The sequence below is a fragment of the Fukomys damarensis genome, unplaced genomic scaffold (genome assembly GCF_012274545.1).
Source record: "Fukomys damarensis isolate Sample0158 unplaced genomic scaffold, DMR_v1.0_HiC HiC_scaffold_15, whole genome shotgun sequence".
Lineage (NCBI taxonomy): Eukaryota > Metazoa > Chordata > Mammalia > Rodentia > Bathyergidae > Fukomys > Fukomys damarensis.
Window position 1 is genome coordinate 7,358,643 of NW_022900927.1, and position 19,972 is coordinate 7,378,614.

The 19,972-nt window shown below is 35.9% G+C and overlaps 1 protein-coding gene across 2 annotated transcripts in view; it reads left to right on the forward strand.

Moving 5' to 3' along the window:
• The first annotated feature begins 14,768 nt into the window (after positions 1-14,768).
• Slc38a4 (solute carrier family 38 member 4) overlaps positions 14,769-19,972 on the forward strand; it is a 36,301-nt gene continuing 31,097 nt past the window's right edge. Inside the window, exon 1 of one of the 2 annotated variants that reach the window (XM_010638355.3) lies at positions 14,769-14,861. The gene's annotated coding sequence lies outside the window, so the exon portion shown is untranslated. The remainder of the gene's footprint in view (positions 14,862-19,972) is intronic. The other variant, XM_010638356.3, reaches the window with a different exon arrangement.

Consider the following 19,972-nt stretch of genomic DNA (forward strand, 5'->3'; position numbering starts at 1 on the left):
TGAATTGAGGCCATTAACATTGATGGTTACAACGGATATATTCTGACTTATTCTTGTCATGTTGTTGTCCTCTTGTTGACTCTTTTTACTTTTTCTCCAATCCCCTTTTAGTTTCTTGCCTTGCCTATTTGATTTGGTCTGTTGGGCCTCATGTTATTGTGAACTTCGTTGTCCTTTTCTAGGATATTGTTTAGAATTCCTTGCAGTGCTGGTTTGGTGTTCATGAAATTTCTCAGGTGCTCTTTGTCATGGAAGTATCTTATTTCCCCATCTATTTTGAAAGAGAGTTTTGCAGGATACATCAGTCTAGGTTGGAGATTCTTTTCTTTTAGGACTTGGAATACCTCACTCCAGGCTCTCCTTGACCTAAGGGTTTGTGTTGAAAAGTCTGCTGTGATTCTAATGGGCTTCCCTTTGCATGTGATTTGTTTCTTTTCTCTTACTGCTTGTAGTATTTTGTTTTTCTGTTGGATTTCTGGAATCTTGATTATTATATGTCTAGGTGTAGATTTTTTTTGATCGTGGCTAGTTGGGGTTCTATATGCCTCACTTATCTGTATGTCTAATTCTTCCCTTCTGTTTGGGAAGTTTTCTGTCATTAATTCTGTGAAGAGCTTTTTTATATCATTTGTGTTTTCTCCTGTTTTTTCATGAATTCCTATCAGTCTTATGTTATTTTTCTTTGTATCGTCTAGGAGTTGTTGGATTGATTTCTCATGATCCCTTACTGTTTTTAATAGACCTCTTTTTTCACGGTCACTGACTGCTATCCTATCTTCTATATCTGAAATTCTATCTTCGCAATCTTTTATTCTGTTGCATACACTTCCAATAGATTTTTTAATCTCCTGTATATCTGTTTGAATCTGTTTTATGGATTCCATTTCTTTCCTCTGTTGGGCATTCATTGTTTCCATGTCTTTCTTATGCTGAGTCTTCATGGCTTCTATCACAGTCTTGAGCTCATCTATTTTTTTCTCAGTTTCTGCTCTAGAGTCTCGAATCATGACTTCTATTTTGCTCATCATCTCTCTGGCTAGCTGGGAAATTATTTCTGATTTGAATTTTTCTAGAGCCTGATTGATCAATTTTGTTACCTCCTGTGCTATGGGTCCAGGGAGTCCTGTTGGTTCACTATCAGACTTTTCATCCTCATTTGTCCTACTATTTGCTATTGGTGAACTGGATATTTGTTTTTGTGTCTTGCTTAAGTGTTTTCTCATTTTTATTTTTATTGTTGGGTTGTCCTTCTTTAATTTCTGGGTATTACTTAAATCTTCCTAATATAGTTGCGTTTTAGCTTTTGAGTATCTTATGACTCATAGACATTCTCGTTTTCATAATATCAGAGAAAACAACTCTTTAAATCAATCACCACTCTTTGTCCCAATTGATACATTCAGCAGCCCAATAGGATCAGGCACAGCTTGCAAACTGACCACTTGTGGTAGTCATTGATGTATCACTTTTAACTCATGTGAATTAAATTAATTTCAAGAAGCAGCCCATAGTATGTTTGCAGTGAATATGCTTTTCAATATAGCATCTTTACCATTTAGGATGGGGGGTTACACTTAGAACGAGAGGATTAGATAAGTGAAAGAATTACAGCAGGTTTGAAGTGAATCCAGAAGTTGTAGAATTACCTTACTATTTTTAGCAAGCTATTAACTTCAGGGGGGATAGAGAGAGTGCAGGAATAAGGACAAGAATATATCCCCTTAACAATAACAGGCGCTTGCCTTCCCTTGAAGGTACAGAGCCATGAGTGAGGTAAAATGACTGGAGAAAAGAACATAAAGAGAAATCCCTCCTAAAAACAAAAAATAATAAAAGAAGAAGTCTGAGTTAGGGCAGGAGCTGAAATAAAAAGGGAGATGAGGGACAATATGGTGGAGCAAGAGACTGAGTTGGAGAGAGAGGACAGAAAAAAGAAAGAAATTTTAGGGTGAAATGAGGAAAAGAAAAAAGAGAGAGAGAGGAAAAGAAAAGAATTTAAAGGGCCTGTTTCAGACTGTCTCTGGTCTCATATTATACCACATGTACAGCCATATGCAGAACCGAATCCCCTGGTCTCAGCTAGCCAATGGCAGTTCCCCACGACTGAGACTGAACACAGTCTACAAGGCCTAACTTGAGTTTCCCTACCCTTAGGGTTGAACTCCACTCAGTTCTATTACAGGTTTCCCCTGCCCTTTCTTTAAAGATGTTCAAAGTTGGGAGCTCAGAAAACTACCCTTCCTGAGAACCTATGCCTCTGCAGAGTTGGTCTAAGACTGGCTCATTCAGGAGGTTTGAGAACGGGGGGGGAAGGTCATGGTGGCGTTTCAAGGGTGCCCGCATGGCTACCTTCCTTACTGGGTCTCTTGTCACACAGTCCGGGAGGTCGTGCACCCGCTGGGTGATCTCAGGCAGGCAGGCAGCTGAAGAGACCCCCTCCGGGGTCTTTGGGTCCTTGCTGGGTCTGTTGTCATGCAGTCCGGAAGGTCACTCACCCGCCGGGTGATCTCAGGCAGGCAGGCAGCTGAAGAGACCCCCTCTGGGCTATAAGTCTTTTGGTAGAGTTCTTTTTGGTCTTCTATGTAGAGTATCATATCATCAGCAAATAATGACAGTTTATCTTTTTCCTTTCCTATCTTTATTGCTTTAATTTCTTTCTCATGTCTAATTGCTGTGGCTAATATTTCCAGAACTGCATTGAATAGGTGTGGTGATAGTGGATATCCTTGTCTTGTTCCTGATTTAGTGCGAAATATTTCAGTTTTTGGCAATTCAATATGATGTTGGCTGTTGGTTTTGTATAGATAGCCTTTATCAAGTTGAGATAAAACCATCTATTCCAATTTTCTATAGGGTTTTTATCATGGATAGGTGTTGAATTTTCTTGAATGCTTTTTCTGCCTCTATCGGTTTTTGTCATTGACTCTCTTAGTATAGTGTATTACATTTATTGATTTATGTTTGATGAACCATCTTTGCATCCCTGGAATAAGTCCAACTTAGTCAGGGTGTATGATCTTCTTGATGACCCTCTGTATTCTTTTTGCCAGTATCTTATTGACGATTTTTGTATCTATGTTCATTAAGGAGATTGGCCTATATTTCTCTTTTTTGGTTAGGTTTTTCCCTGCTTTTGGATCAAAATAATACTTGCTTCCAGGAATGAATTTGGAAATATTGCTTCCCTTTCAATTTCATTGAAAAGTTCAAAGAGTAGTGGCAGTAGTTCTTCTCTAAATGTCTTGTAGAATTCAGCAGTGAAGCCATCAGGACCTGGGCTTTTCTTAGTTGGTAAACTTTTAATTGTGTTTTCAATTTCACTGATTTTAATTAGAGTTTAGAATTTTTTATCTTTTTCATTCAACTTTGGTAATTCATAAGAATCAAGAAATCTGTCCTTTTCTTCTGTATTTTCCATTTTTTTGGAGTGTGGGTTCTTGAAGCAGGAATTGCTGATCCTCTGGATTTCTGCTGGCTCTGTTGTGGCTTCACCTTTTGGTTCCAAAATGCATGTATTTGAGCCTTTTATTTCCTTTTTTTGGACAAGATTAGCTAAGAGTTTATTGATTTTATTTATTCTTTTGAAAAACTAACTCTTTCATTGATTTTTTTTTGTATCAGTCTCTTACTTTCCATTGCATTGATTTCTGCTCTGATATTTATAATTTCCTCACTTTTATGAACTTTGGGTTTCTCTTATTAGGTTTTTTATTTGAACTCACTCTGTTTTCCTAGTGTGGGCATTCACTGCTGTAAATTTTCCATGTAGAATTGCTTTCATTATGTCCCATAGATTCCTGCATGTTGTATTGGCTTTTTCATTTATTTGTAAAAACTGACTAATTTCTTCTTCAGTTTCCTCTGTGACCCATTGATTGTTCAGGAGAGTGTTGTTCAATTTTCATGTGTTTGTGAAATTCTTACAGTTTCTTATGCTATTGATTTCCAGCTCAATTGCACTATGGTCTGATAATTTTCATGTGATAACTTTGATTGCTTTGAATTTGTTTAAACATGTTCTTTGAACTAGTATGTGGGCTATTTTGGAGAATGACCCCATGTGCAGCCAAAAAGAGTGTATATTCTGATTTTGTGTGAGGAACACTCTGTAGATGTTATTAAGTCCATTTGTTCAAAACCTTGGTTCAGTTCTAGTATTTCATTGTTGATTTTTTGTCTAGATGATCTGTCTATTTGTGATAGTGGGGTATTTAGGACCCCCCCTACAATTGTATTAGTGCTTGTTTGTTTTTTCACATCCCTTAATATTTGTTTTATATAGTTGGGGGCATTAATATTTAGTGCCTATATATTTATGATTGTCATCTCTTCCTCTTGGATTGTTCCCTTTACAAGGATATAGTGGCCTTCTTTGTCTGTCTTAATCAATTTTGGTTTGAAATTTACTTTGTCTGCAAATAACTGTTTTCCACCCTTTCACTTTCAGTTTATGAGTTTCTTTTTGAACTAGGTGTGCATTTTATAAACAATGTATTGTTACATTTTGCTTTTTAATCCATTCTGCTAGTCTATTTCTTTTGATTGGTGAATTGAGGCCATTTACATTGATGGTTATAACTGATATGTATTGACTTATCGTTGTCATGCTATTGTTCTCTTGTTGGCTCTTTTAAACTTTTCCTTCTCCTCATTTTCACAGTATCAGAAAGGAGAACTCATTATATCAATCACAATCCTTTAGCCCAATTGATACAATCAAGAACATAAGAACATCAAGCACAGCTTAAAAATTGACCATTTGTGGTAGTTATTAATATATCGCCTTTAACCATGTGAATAAATTAAAAGCAAGGGCCAGCCCAAAATATATTTATAGTGAATAAACTCTTTTACCCTTCAGGATGGGGACTTAGAAGGAGTTGGGAGAAGAGGAATAGATAGGTAAAAGAATAGGAGAAGGTTTCAAGTGGAGCCAGAGGACACAGGCTTATCACACAAACTATAGGGAACTATTGAAGACAAGAAGGAAACAGAGTGTAAGACTAAAGACAAGAACAATTTAACAGTAATAGGGAAGCTATAAATTATACTCACTTTCCTTTGAAACTAATGACAATGAAGTGAAGGAAAAAGAGAGATGAAAAGAAAAAGAAGAAATCCAAGGAATAAAAAGGGAGATGAAGAATCTTGTGGGGGAGCAAGAGACTGAGTGGAAAATGAAGACAGAAAAAAGAAAGAATTTGCAGAATGGGAAAAAATAAAATTTTAAAACTGAAAATTAAAAATTAAAAATATGAGGAAAAGAAAGAAAAAATTTGAAGAGCCTCTTTCAGGGTATATCTCTGCTGTCAAAATAGACAATGTGGACAGCAATGTGCAGAACTAAGTCAATTAGTCTCAGCCAGCCAACAGCAGACCCCTGAGATTCAGACTGAATTCTGTCTGAAGGCCCAAGTTGAGCTTCCTGACCTCCTGCAGTGTTGAACTCTGCAAGGTTCTACTGCAGGTTCCAGCTGCCCTTCCCCTGAAGATAGTCCAAGTTCTGATGGAAGGTGGTGATCCCTCCAGCTTACCAACTATGGAGGTCTGATGTGCCTTTATGCAGTTGTTCACTTCCACTCTATCTTCTGGAGCTCAGTAAAATGGCCTTTATGATCACCTGTGCTTCTGCAGTGTGGATCCAGGTGCCAGCACAAGCAGGAGGCCCAAGAGCATGGGGGCGGGAGAGGGGGGAATGCTGCAGAGGCACCCGCAGGGATGGGTGGTCCTTACCAGTTTATTCTAATGAAGGCCCGGGCCCCGGAGGTGGGGGAGCAGTGAGCTCCCTGTGCAGCCGGGTGGTCCTCATCTGTCTTCTCCGATGAAGGCCTGGGGATCTGCAGGTGGGGGAGCAGGGAGCTCCCCACATGGCTGGATGGTACTCACCCATCTGCTCTGACCATGTTTTTTTATGGTGGGAGGTTTGCAAATAGCCAATTGGAGAACATTATTTCATTCTCCTTGCTGATGATTGACTGGCTGCTGCTTTGTAACCCTTCTTCTCTGGCAGATGCACCAGCATCATACCAGGTTGCTGTACCATTTAGCTGTCTCCAGTGTTCTTTCTTTTGTTCTTCCTAAAGTTTTAAGATCCCTAACATGCTTCAAAATGTCCCACATCTTCTAAGGCTTTATTAATGCAGTGTTTTATTAAATTAAATTACATAACAGTGAGAGACATAGTGTATTTAGGGTTTAAACTATAAAAATAGGCATTTATAGGCATTTTTCTGACCATATCTGAAATTCATGATTTTTCACAATTCACAGGTGCTCTAGGAACAAAACCCTCGTGAATTTTGAGAGTACACTGTATGTAGGGTAACTCTCTCTTGCAACACTTAACTATAGGTTAAAGTAAAAGACGTCCAGCAGGGAAGAGTTGACTCGTGCTGTGCAAGTGATGCTTACTATTTACATAAACTTCATTATCACAATTTTTCACAAAGCGTATTATCTTGAATTCTCTGAAATTTTGAGCTTTATGTAGCACTGGTAGGCTTAATTTTTTAAAATTCATTTCAATTGAATAAAGGAATAACGTGGTATCCAGTGCCTCCTGAGATCCTTCCGGTGACCTCTCCGTTCACCTGTCTCATCCTTTCAGGAACACCTAGCAACCGAGAACATCTTGCTACCTGGTGTTGCTGGTGTTCTCTTTGCTTGCAGTCTGCTCCCCACCCCTTTTCTTCTGCCATTTTCTGTTTACTCTTTCAGTACACTGAAAGCTTAGTTGTCACCTCTTCCAGAAATTCCTCCCCATTGCTTTAAACCAAATTAGGTGTCATAGTTCTCCTGCCCCACAGAACCTATGGGCATTTTATGTACCATGTTATATCACCATGATTTATTTGAGCAGTGGTTCACTTGAGAAACAAGATCTTGAGTGCAGGAGTGAGGTCTTTTTAGTAATCTCTTTTTGCTTTAGCCCCTAGCATAAATTTAGGTGCACATAGGTTATTCTGTATTATTTACTGGATTAATAGAGAGAATGACTCCTTATTATGCCACAATGGAAATTGATTGTCTTGTAGCATCATAAAATATTGATTTCCACTTTTCTCCACAATATTTTGAGACTTACTTCTTACAGACAGGGAAAAACAATTCATCCTCACAGAGAAAAAAATCTGAAACTTAATTTTATCTAAATTTCAACTATTTCAGAAATGCCCATTCAGTTTTTTTTAGGAACTTGATTGTTTGCTGGTTGAGCAAAATTTTGACTGAAAGTATAGATTTAGTTAGTGGCTGAGAGCTGGGATTAACAGTTGTCAAATGAGCCAGGCGTGGTGGCGCATGCCTGTAATCCCAGCACTCAGGAGGCTGAGGCAGGAGGATTGCTGTGAGTTTGAGACCAGCCTGGGCTACACAGTGAGTTCCAGGTCAGTCTCAACTACATAGTGAGATCCTGTCTCAAAAAACCAAAAAAAAAGAAAAAATAGAAAAAATTGTCAAAAAACCTAAGTGAGGAATTCTGTTTTTGTTATTTTTGTTTCAGCTATCTTTATTGTCTTTCTGAAAACAAAAATAATCTATACTTTTTAAAAATTAGCCAACAAATACAGATGAGAAAAATAGCCTACATTCTAAAGATAACGACTGTCAACATTTTGATATATATTTTTTCAGGTGTTTTTCCCTTGCATATTTTTGGTAAATCCCTATATAAATTTTAAAACAACATAAGAATCGTTATTATTAAAGTCTGACTGTTGCTTTCACTTATCTTTATTATTATGTATACACATGATGTGTAATTATTGCTTAATATTCCAAGAAGGACACCATCTCTAAAGGATCTGATGGGGTCCTTACACTGCATGGGCATTCACTTTGCCTTTTCACAGCTGGCTCTGCACATAGGAAAGAAAGACTGCATTTTAATACATGGCAGGACTCATCAACTAGAATGATTAGTAGAACACCTCTTATTAAAAATTCATGAATAAATTCTAAAGAAAGGTTTTGGATACACAGATTGGCTCAGTGAAAACCTTTAATAAAGGCTTTCATTCAACATTTACACCTTCTATGAGCCAGACATGGTCTAATATTAACCAAGGTAAACAAACAAAACACAGTGTTTACACCTAATCTAAATTGGCTGTCTAGACATACTTTAAATTCACTCCCAAGCCTAAATATACCATATGGCTGAACATCTCCCATCTTCTGCTGTCCCACTGAACTGTGTTGACATTTTTTTTTCTGAATTAGCTCTCCTATATTTAAAGAAAGAATAGTGTTACCAGTTTTATACCTAGGCTTCCAGGAATTATAATTCCTAACTAGAGCAACCAGTAAGCACAAAAAGCTGAGCTAATGTTACTCCGATTGGGCACTGCCAACTGTGTAGCAAAGAACAAGCACATTGGTCAACAAGCATCCCAATGAAGGGCTGTGATGGCATCGTGACCCACCCCTGTGCTGCGTGGAGCCCAGCAATAGAAATGAACTCATTGTGATTGCTTCACATTCCAGGAAGGCAGCAATCTATAAAGGTTCTAATGAGTCCTTGCCCATAGCATGGGTACTCACTTTACCCTTGCCCAATTGGCTCTCCTTAGCAACCTGCCCTCTCCTCTAATGAGAAGTCCTTCTGAGTCCACCAAAAATAGCAGTGATACTGTTCTTTAACTCTGCTCAGACTCATTTGAAGAATTCTTTCTGGTGAGCATGCATTTCTTATTTCTACATTCTGGATAGAATACTAAAAAGGTCAGCCTGAGCAGATCTTTGGTCTGTAGAGCTATGCTTTTTTTTTTTTTTCCCCTTTTTTCTTTCTTTTTCCTCCAGTATGAGGGATCGAACTCAGGACCGCTTGCGAACATGGCATCACTGAGCTAAAGCCCTGGCTCAGCTATGGATCTTTTCACACTAAAGCTTGTGTTATCAGCCTTTAAGATGGGCCTTCCTCTCAGAAGTCCTGCTGACTACTCCTAGTCTAACCACTCTGTAACAGCCTATTGAAAGCCTGTTGAGAGTCCAAATTCAAACCAGGTGGCACCAGGTTTGCAAAGTTCAATCAATAATGAAGTTACAAAAGCAAAATTGTTCTGGTAGGAAAAGAAAAGGATGAGTGGAACTCTGAAGAAAAAATAGGAATTAATATACAGTGACTCAATAAGAATGTCATTTTTTAAACCACCAGTTGCCCTTAATTAGAAAGATAGTCGACTCAACCCAGCACTGTATTAGTATTGCATTCAATATGAAGAATTGAAATTGACAAGGTAATTTAATTGTTTAGGAAATGTTGCTATTATTATCAGTAATTTATATATACTTTTGCAGATATGCTCTTTTCTCTTTGTGGGCATTCTAAAGCCTAGGGTTCACTCTTCAAAGAAAGCTTTTAAGACCTCTAGCTTAGCATTTAGAATTTCAGTACACTCATTATTATCATCCATAAATTTCAAGAGGTTATTATCCTTCTCAGTAGATCCATTTAGATAGAATTCTGAAATGAACTTGTGATAGTTTTTTTTTCTATCATTTTAATGTAGGATCAAGAAATGAAATGGACCAGAAGATCTGTTTCAGAGGGAAAAGGCAGAGGCAAAATATCATCAAACATCTTGAGCTGTCTTCTTTCTCCTCTTATTCTTCCTCTTCCTCTGCCCTTCCTCCTCCTCCTCCTCCTCTTCCTCTTCCTCCTCTTCCTCCTTCCTCCTTTTTTTTGTCAGTTGATTCTAACTGCAATTTTCTATTTAGGTCTGTGGCAAAGTCTATAAATTCGCCATGTTGCACCAAACTTGTTTGCTCATTTTGCAACATAACCATTGGCTATTCAAATATTTCCAAAATATTCTATTGTATACCTGGAGAGGTGGTTTAGCTTGACTTGAAGAGAGTGATGGCATCTATTTCCTCAGAAGCCAGGGTCATCAAATTTCCCTGGGACAAACAGACTTGTATGATCTCTCCAGGGACCCAGAAGCCCTTTGGGTGTTGTATTTAGACTTTTTTGGAAGTATCATCAAATGTTGCTATTCATATAGTCATCTTAGTGTACGTGTGTTCAGAGGTTATTTTAAAAGCACAGTGTTGGTGGTGTATGCTTTTAATCTCATCACTCTGGGAGGCTAAGGCAGGTGGATTGCAAGTTCAAGCCCAGTTTGGGCAACATAGTAACCTTAGTGAGAGCCTGTCTCAAAATGTGAAAGAAAACAAAACAAACAAACAAAAAAATGAAGCTAAGTGCAAAGACCTCGGGTTCAATTCCCAGTTTAAAAAAAAGAAATAAAAGAAAAAGATGAAAAATATCCACAGATTCATTCCTGACTTCTGCGTAAGCAGATATTTTATAGTAAAGAAATAGTCTATGAAACTTATGGGTGAGTATAATTTAGATAAAGTACTGAAATTCTAAATGTTAAATGGAAACATTTAAAGTTCATGAAAGTTTAGGAATCCTATTTTAGATTTTTGAGGAGATTTAAATATACTTTTTGCTTAAAAAAAATACAAGTGACCTAAGCCTGGACATCTGAAAGGTTCTGCTAACAGGGAGTTAGAAAATTATTAAACTTGACTTCTCCGTTCTGAATTTGACATATGGCTTTTGGGGGGTAATATTTAACTTTATCTTCTTTTACTCCTTATTTTTTTATCCTGTAAATTGAAGTGAATAATTGCAGGATGTTGAAAAATGGTACTACTCATAGCATAACTAAGCTTTCACCACCCTATAAGTGGTGCAGAGAATACAGCACACAAGTGTATAAATGCTCCTCTCACCCTTGGAATGACGCAGAACTCTGCTATTTGAATAATCTAGAAATATTTCTCTATGAATTTCTGTATTTTTCTTTTCTGCAAAAATCAATGTTTAGAAAGAGATAAAATGAAGAATCTGAAGTGACAAAGCTGTAATATTAAAAGAAAAAGATCACAAGATTATGTTAATACTCCAAGCCTGGAAACCAAAAGACACAGGACAAATCCTATATCTAAAAAAGTAATTAAAATGCTGCTCAGGCAAAATCCACTTGCAGTTCTGCTAGTGTCTTCCACGTTTTAGGAAAAACTTGGTAGTTCAGATAGATATTTACCACTAATGCTATAAAGATAATTAGATTAATGTTAAATATTGTCCATATTTGGAAGCACAAATATTTGTTGTAGAATGGGAACAGAGATGAGATTTTGGGACATGAGGTACTAGGGGGAAAAACAGTCTAACCACAAACCATTGCCTTAGTTATTTGTAGTTGTTTAAGTTTGCCAAATACATCTTCATGTGTGTATATTTAATTTATTAGGCTATACTGGTTGTTGAATTTACGAATCTAAGAGCTAAAAGTGAATTTGAAAAAAGGGAATAAGGCATCATAAATATAGTAGAGAAGAGTTTAAAAGAAATAGAAGCAAGAAAAACAAAAGAATGTAGTGAAGACAAAGAAGAAAGTACAAAAGCAAAGGCAGTACAAAATTATTAAAATTTAAACAACTTAGTTTCTTAGTCGCTACTCTTTCCCAGTATCTTCTTTCAGTTTGGCTATAATCAGATGCTATTTACAAATATTATTTTGTCCAATGGCTAAAATTAGAAATTTGATTACAGTCAAGGGGAGAATGAAAGGTTTCCAGTAGCATTGGAAAATGCGGTGATGGTCTGACTAAAGTTTTTTTTTTCAATGTTTGCTAATTTTAACTGGGTACACCTGCAACTTTCTCTTTGAGGATATCCGTGAAGGTAGAAATTTGAAACAGGATGATCAGTAATTTTAAATATGGGTGATAAAATTCTAATTCAATTCATATACTCTAAATCACTTTCTTTTGAGTCAACCATTTAGTACTTTCAATAGATAATACTATATTATGGTGTGTATTTTAATACCATTTCTGTATTATTTGAGAACAATAGCCAGAGATTGATGGAAGGGGTGCAGAGATGCATGAGCTACCTCTATATAATCCTCCTCTACGTGGGTGAAGAAAAATGAGTATTTCATTACAAGTTTTTTGTTTATATAAAAATGATCACATAAAATTCATAGTATGTACTGTGAGTTTGTTAATGTGATAAAAAGAAATTACAATACAAGGAAGAATCAAATTCCTGTTGACCTCAATTTAAATTCTCTGCCTTTTCTTCTGCCATCATACTGAGACAGGCAAATGCCACCAGACACAAACTCTCAGCCACCCTCCTCACAACCTTCTTCTCTGTGCCTCCGCCTACATGCCACCTTCTCTTCTTCATCCCTGTCTTCATGGTTTTGTCTTCTTGGAAGCTTTCAAAGGTCCCTCAACATGAAAACCCCGATGCCCTTGGACTTCATGCATTTTCCATTCTGTTTTTTCCATTCTATGCCTCTATTTTGCTTCAGTAAGTTTCAGCTGCAGCCAGGATGGTTTTCTCTCTTGTCAGAATATGCTATTAGTGTGACTGCATTTTCCATCCAGGATGCCTTTCCCTTTCCTCTCTGCCTACTGCAAGCTCACATGGACTGCCAAGGCTCTGCTCGAGGCCCATAAACTCCCTGATACCTTCTTGGATGGCCTCAGCCCCTAGGGATTCTTCATCTGCTGGAGTCCTGGAACACACTGTGCCCTTGGGCTGGCATTAATTATGTTATAGTCTGGAAGCCAAGTTCCTCTTCAAGTGGACACCTCTTAATCCTCAGCCCTCACCCCTGTGCACACTCAAAGACCATGTCTTATATACCTTTTCATGTTGGCACTTAACTTGATCTTTTTATGAACCATCAGTTAAGGTGTATGTTATCTCATTGACCAGACTTGCTTCATTATTCACTACCTGCATAGTTTTCATTTTATTCATTTTTTAAAGGCTGCACATATTTTGTCTGTTACTTCCTTCTACAGTTATACTTGAGCCAAATCAGATCCTGACTGAATCATACTGCATTTAAAAATCAAAACAACAAAAATCTATTGCTCACTGTATGTAAATTCACATTATGGTATGATTTTTAAAAATACTCAGGACACTAAATTATCACATTTAAGTCTGTTTTCCACATGAAAGGAAAGTTACTGTGAATTTTGTCAAGAATACACAATACATTTCATTACTTTTGTCATATCTAAACATTTCTAGTGATTTGGATGCAAAAAAACCACCTAACAACAAACTAGTACTTTAATTATTTGAATTCATTTAATTTTTGCCAAATTAGACTTCCTGTATGTATATTTGATTTTAAAGTCAGTGCCAGAAAAATTTTGTGGTAAGAACTGTGCTATATGTAGAATAAGTTCAAAAGAAACATATGGCTCTCTCAGATGTCTTTTATGTGTGCTTAAATTTAATCTAAGATGCTAATTTGCTACAATTATTTATTATATACTTGAAGATCAGAATTATAAGGAAACTGAGGTTTAAAGTTTTAAGTGAGGTAGAATAATCTGAGTATTTACGTATTTATTTCTTCAATATTTCATATGAAAACATCATAGTATAAAAATTCATATATTGGGGTGCATTCATTCTCATTCAGTGGACAAACTATAATGTGCAATTTTACAATAGAAACATTTAATTTTCTAACAATCATTGTAGTTCTTGGCATAATCTCATGCTCATCTATAAATTTCAAATAGAATGAAACCTTCAATTGGACAGATCACGATTAAGTGTTGGAAAAAACTATTTGAAAAAGAATATGTTAGATTTCCCTGCAATTAAAGGTAGTATGTCTGTTACTATCACTTCCCCCATAGACCATAATAACTCTCACCTGAGAAAAGACAAAGCTACAAACTATAAAAGTGGAGAACACACCAAAAGAAAACTAAAAGTAAATGTACCATCCTAAAGTTAATAGACTAGATGGGCATATTTGTAAAGGAAAAGAGAAATAGATAACCAGACATTTTGTTTAATATTTAATGTATTGCGTCACCTTAAGAATTTCTTAATCAAAGAACAATGTTTAGTTTTTTTAATAGAAATAAGAATTGACATGACTGTTGTAATCTAGCCGTGCTTTTGATTGGTTATCAGATTCCTCTTTCCTGTCATAAATACGTACCAGGCAGAGAAACCTGAATTTTAGATTGATTTCTAAGCTGTATTTGTATTCTCGCTTTCAGAAAAATGTCTAATTAATACATTTTCATAGCAGAATAAATTATTTAACAGCACTTTTTCTTTCACATGTGGTGAACTAAGGCACTTTTTTTGCAAGGGAAACAATATGTCCATTTAGAAATCCTTTATAAAAGATCAAATAGCCTTTTGTGTGCTGTGCATATTGCTTTAGAGTGGCAGCAGTAGCTGACAGTGGCCTATGATTTACAGCTGCCAAATATTTTGAGTAAGTTGGTACCATTTGGGAATGTTTGTCATTCTGTAAAAATTCTTTTCAGCGGGTCAGCAATTCAATACAGTGTAATCAGTATTTTCAATGTGCTCTGATTCTAATATTTAATCTGACCCCATAACTATTATTATTGGCTTTACTTTGAGTTAAATTCACAAACATTCTGAAAAAAATTAACATTATGTCTACCCATCAATCAACCTACAGAATTTTCATGAAGTAGAATACCAAAATAAAACTTTCTGTGAGTATTTTATGGAATAAAAGCCAAAATTCTAAAAGCAAATAGAAATTGGTGTAACCAGTGTTTAACCCAAGCATACAACAGTAAACTGAGTTGGCTTCTCTTTTTTTTAAGGAAAAAAAAAAAAGCTGACGCAAGTTAGACAAAAGGAGGGGCTGTGGCAAGGTGATGAAGTTGATTGGCTTGTCAAATTCACTCCCACTGGTCTTTAAATCACTGTCTAGAACTCCAGAGTTTCAAAAAAGTCAACTGTGTGACAGGGGTCTGCCATTCCAAACAGGCAGGAAAGACTGCACAGGCCTGGATAAATAAGTAAGGTATATGTTTTTACATAAATGTTTCTAGGGTTAAAATAGTGTTTTCTTTCTCCTTTTTATTGTGCTGATTGTTTATTCATTAAAAATTAAAATGTGTGAAAATACTACTTTTCTCATTTTAGAAAAGATTAACTCAACATACTGTCAAACTTTGTAATTATTTACCTAGATCCTGATTGGAATTTTCTTTTGCTGATAATGTGAGATTTGAGCACAAAATTGGAATAGTGAGTAATAGGAAAAGGAAACATTGCAAAAAGACCAGTTAGCAAGTATTGCGTTGTTGCTGTTGTCGTATTGGCCATTAAATGTAATAAAAATTAACATAATTTGTCTTAGAAAAAAATGTAAAATTGTAGAAGCATAATCTTTTTTTTTTTTTTTGTCTGTACCTGGGATTGAACTCTGGACCTTGTGTTTGTGAGGCAGATGGTGGTACCACTAAGCTAAATCCCCAGGCCAGTAGAAGCATAATCATAATGTTACATTATTAAAGATGTTTCTGTGTCTTGAAAACAAAATACAAAGTCCACAAAAATTTAATCAAAGAAGAAATATCACATGCATGCAGCAGGTGTGAATGGCTAAGCAAACCCTTTCCATTCTTACTAAAGAAAAAGAAAAAGAGTTATGTCTTATCTTTTCCTCTTAATTTGACCATTTTAAAGAAGCAAAGTTATTAGAAGCAATAGAAGAATTCAATGGAATGCAAACAGCTTTAAGAGGATGGAATCAGTTATCTAAAAGTAGAGCTGTTCTTTTCAAATCAAACAGAATAATTCCCAGTGGATTTAAATATCCTTATGTTTTGAACATAACATAGAATATATGGTGGTAAACTAGTTTTTAAATTTAAATTTTATTTTCATAATTTAGACATACACAATGATCACATTGATCATAGGGAATTTGCACCTGTACATGTATTTACATACATGTGTCCAATTTGTTTCACTTAAGAGTATAGCTTCAAAGTGCATCCTTGTAGCTATAAATGTCTCAAGTTTATCCTTGTTTATGGCTGAGTAGTACTCTATTGTATAGAAAAACCACATCTTTTTATCCATTCATCAGTTGATGGGCATTTGGGTTGTTTCCAAGATTTAGCTGTTGCAAACCATGTCACCATAAACATGGGTTCCCATATATTAATGTGGCATGATGTTTTTAATTCTTTCAGGGAGATACCTAGATGGGGAATACTGGGTCTAATGGTACCTCTAGTACTAGTTTTTTGAGGGATCTCCACACTGATTTTCACAATGGTTGCACCAGTCTGCACTCCCACAACCATAGAGAAGGCTTCCTTTTTCCTCACAGCCCGATCAGCATTTGTTGTTGGTTGATTTCTTGATATTAGCCATTCTTTCTAGAGTAAGATGGCATCTCAACACTGTTTTCATTTGCATCTCTCAAATGACCAGTGATGTTAAACATTTTTATATATTTATTTGCCACTTGTACTTCTTCATCTGGGTAGGGGAATGAAGAAAAAATTAAGAACCAAGATGAATTATGTAAAGGTGAAAATTCCCGATGATGAATGTCACCATATTGTATACTTTTTTAAAAATTAAGTTCATTGGTATATTTTAGGTATACAATTAAAAGTTAAAAGTTTCATAACCAGTGGAAAATATTTGAACTAAGGAAATATATCCATGAATAATGGACTGCAAAGAAATTCAAGTTTGACAAAATAAAGAAATTTAGGTGTGTTTTGTAAAAAAAAAAGAATGATGGCCATTTATTTTATAGGTCAAGATCCTCTGGTTCCAATACATATTTAAATAGTGTTCTGGGACTTTTCTTGATTGTAATTCTATTTACACACCCAAGAAGTGCATCAGCAACATTAAAGTTCTGAAAAATGTAGTTTTGATGGCTAAGCTATAGTTTTCTTTAACCGTGTTATATAATATGTGGTTATTTAAGTGATTTTTTTAAAAATATATGAGTTACTTTAGGGAAAATAATAATAATTTATTTTTGAATAAAGAAGTAAATACTTCTGGGATGGCCTAGTATCAGTAATATAGAATGTAGGCATTTTAGAATTTAGTGCACCCACAATTCACGTCAGGTTATTAAGTATCATGTGCTAAAATGTACACCATAAAGAGTTCACTATGGTAATATCATATATGTTACACATCCCTGTGCATTCTGCGCACTACTCTGGAAATGTAAACTAAAATGTATTTGGAATTCTATGTTTAAGATGACTAGAGAAGCTATGTCTTCTAAAAGCAAAGTTTAAAAGGCTGTAAGGAAAAGAACATATCCGAACTTTATGAATTGTCCTTTCAACTTTATACATGATTGCTTCAATTTCTATATTAACAAGCATGTAATATTTTTAGTAAAAAGAAAAGACCCCATATAGAGTTATTTATTGGAACTTTTCTAGTTCTTCCTAGATGTTATTTCTAAGCTACATCTGACTAAAGGAATGGAAACGCTAAAATATTTCCATCTACAATAGGAAATGGTCAAGTAAATATGGTTATCTTGCTATTGTCAGATTCTTTTCTGAGAGGTCCCTCACACTGCATGTCTCTTTGGAAGCTAATTTCCGAGATGCCACAGACTAAGAGACTTACTATCAAAGTGTGCTAAGAATGGTATAATTGGGGGAAATTAAGAGAATTTAAAATAAAGGTCATAATAGATTTGTTCTATTGTCAAAGCTATACTCATTTACCTGAAGCACATTTAAATCAGTTCTTTGGATATGAGATGACTGGGATTTTTGAAGTTGCATGGCCAGCTGCTATTTACATTTTCCCCAAAGGGGAAATGCCACGTCAGGCTGTTTGTTCCCTAAACCTGGATTTCAGAGTAACTGGGCTGGTAGGAAGACCAGACCAACAGTGACAGTAGGAAATCTACTCTTGATAATGCTAGGTCCCTTTCCCTTTGCACTTATCAGGTAAAATAAATGTTTGCAGTACCTCCAGAAGATCACAACTTGACTTAGGGTAGTTTTATTAACCAGACCTGATGTCTTTGAAGGTGAACCACATATGTAAAATTTGAGAAATTTGCTGTTTTGAGAATCTCGCATTCTGTGCTTATTAACTAACCATTCAAAGAACAAGACATTAAAATGTTTAATTGCTAAGATTTCTACATAAGGAATCAGCTAATTAGTATAGTTATATATTTCTTACTAAGTGTGATGAAACTAGAAATCTTCTAATGTGATAGCAGTCTTCAGTTCAAGTGGTGCTGCACCTGCCTCACAAGCGCAAGATCTTAAGTTCGATCCCTGGTACGAAAAAAGAAAAATGTGGAGAAAAGCATTCCAGTGGAGAAAAACATTCCCCTGAGTGGAGATGGGGACTCAGCAGATGAGCACAGCTGTGATTCCATATGGGGCCAGATGTCTGGGTGAAAGTCTTCAGAGCCTTGCAGCATACTAGGATCTTTGACTTTACCCTAAAAGCTATGAGAAAATCACTCCAAGGCTATTAGTAATTCACTTGTTTGAAATAGCAGTGGTTATGGAGACAGGTTGGTAAATTTTAAGTAAAAGTTGAAAGAAGAACTGCTAGGATTCAGTGATAGGTTGGACCTGAGTAGGGTGTAGACTGTAGAGAATGAGAGATACCAAGGCTCATGGCCAGATTCCTCAAAGGAGCAGGTGGGTGAAGGAGGCACCATGCATGAGATAGGGGTGAGCGTAGGAGTTGATGTCTATGAAAGCTGTATTTCCAATCACAATGTTTCCCAGCATCGTTCTTTTCTGTCCTGCCCATGCAGTGAATCATTGGTTAGTTCAGTAGTTTATCCAGAGGGGGTAAAAAAATCAAAGATGTTAATATACTGTACTGTCAGTTTCTTTCGAAGCCCATCTGTTCTTCCAGGATGAGTTTGGGTACAAGGATTCTGTCTTACTCATTTTTGGGGACTTTTCCTGGCTCATGTTTCATTCTCAGTATTTATTGAATGAATGAATAAATAAACACCATCTGCGAAATACTTCCATAGTGGATCACACTCATGTAAATAACCAGTGATTACATTTTAGCAATTTTGGTGTACTTTAAATAGTTCAAAGTGTGTGCTTTTTGCTTCAGGCAAATGATTCTGGTTATTTCAGTTCTCATTAGGTTTTAGTGCTTTTAGAATTGTAATTTTGGGCACTATTTCTTTAAAATAGATCAGTAATAGAATATTCATAGCTGAAGATATGAGCTATGAAAATGCATTTCAATTTTTTAGAGATCTTCCTTAGCCAGAGCCAAAATTAGGGTGAGTGGCTGCGATCTCACACTGCTAATTTCCCAGGAATTATCACCTTCAAAAGAGAATGGCATGAATGCTTCACATAAGGTAAAAATAACATAAAATTGGGTCTTTATTTCTGTATTTGTGAAAGGGAATTTACCTTGCTTACAGTGTTTGCAAGAGTTTTGAGAACTATAAAGCCTTTTAGAAGTGTCTAAGGTAAACAAAGAATATGAAATACTAAATATGCTTATGTGCAGATAGAGACATCAATACCATTCTGATTATTGGAGAAGGAAAAAAAGGGTTAAAGGGTTCACTTTATTGATGGCCAAACTGGCATGCATAATATTGTTTGAACACACAGAGTACTACTTTTGTGGTAAATTATATTTATTCTCATTTTGCAGCAGATGGAAAATCAAAAGTTAGGTAATTTGGCCAGGACTTATACCTCATTCTGTTTTTCCTCAAAGCCAGAGTTTCTGTTCTCTCTCCAGGTTTTAGTTGTTTGTGGTACACACATCTATGCAGAGGTGGCAGAGCATGGCAGCCACTTAACCTGTGTCTCCGTAAGAACAAATAATTAGTAGAAATTAAAAACCTGATTGAGAAGAGTAGCTCCTTGGTTAATTAGGATGAAAAGCAAAATGGGAGATAAATTTGTTATTTTGGATGTAGTAGGGAGGAATTACCCTGATGATGGGTCAATAAAATAGAAATAAAAGATAAAGATGCTCAACTTATGATGGAATTACACTATTAGACTCATCTTTGAAAATATTATTAAGTTGAAGATTCATTAATACACCTAATTATTGTGCTATTCAGCTTTCAATTTCTGTGACAAAATACCTGAGATCATCCACTTGGAGGAA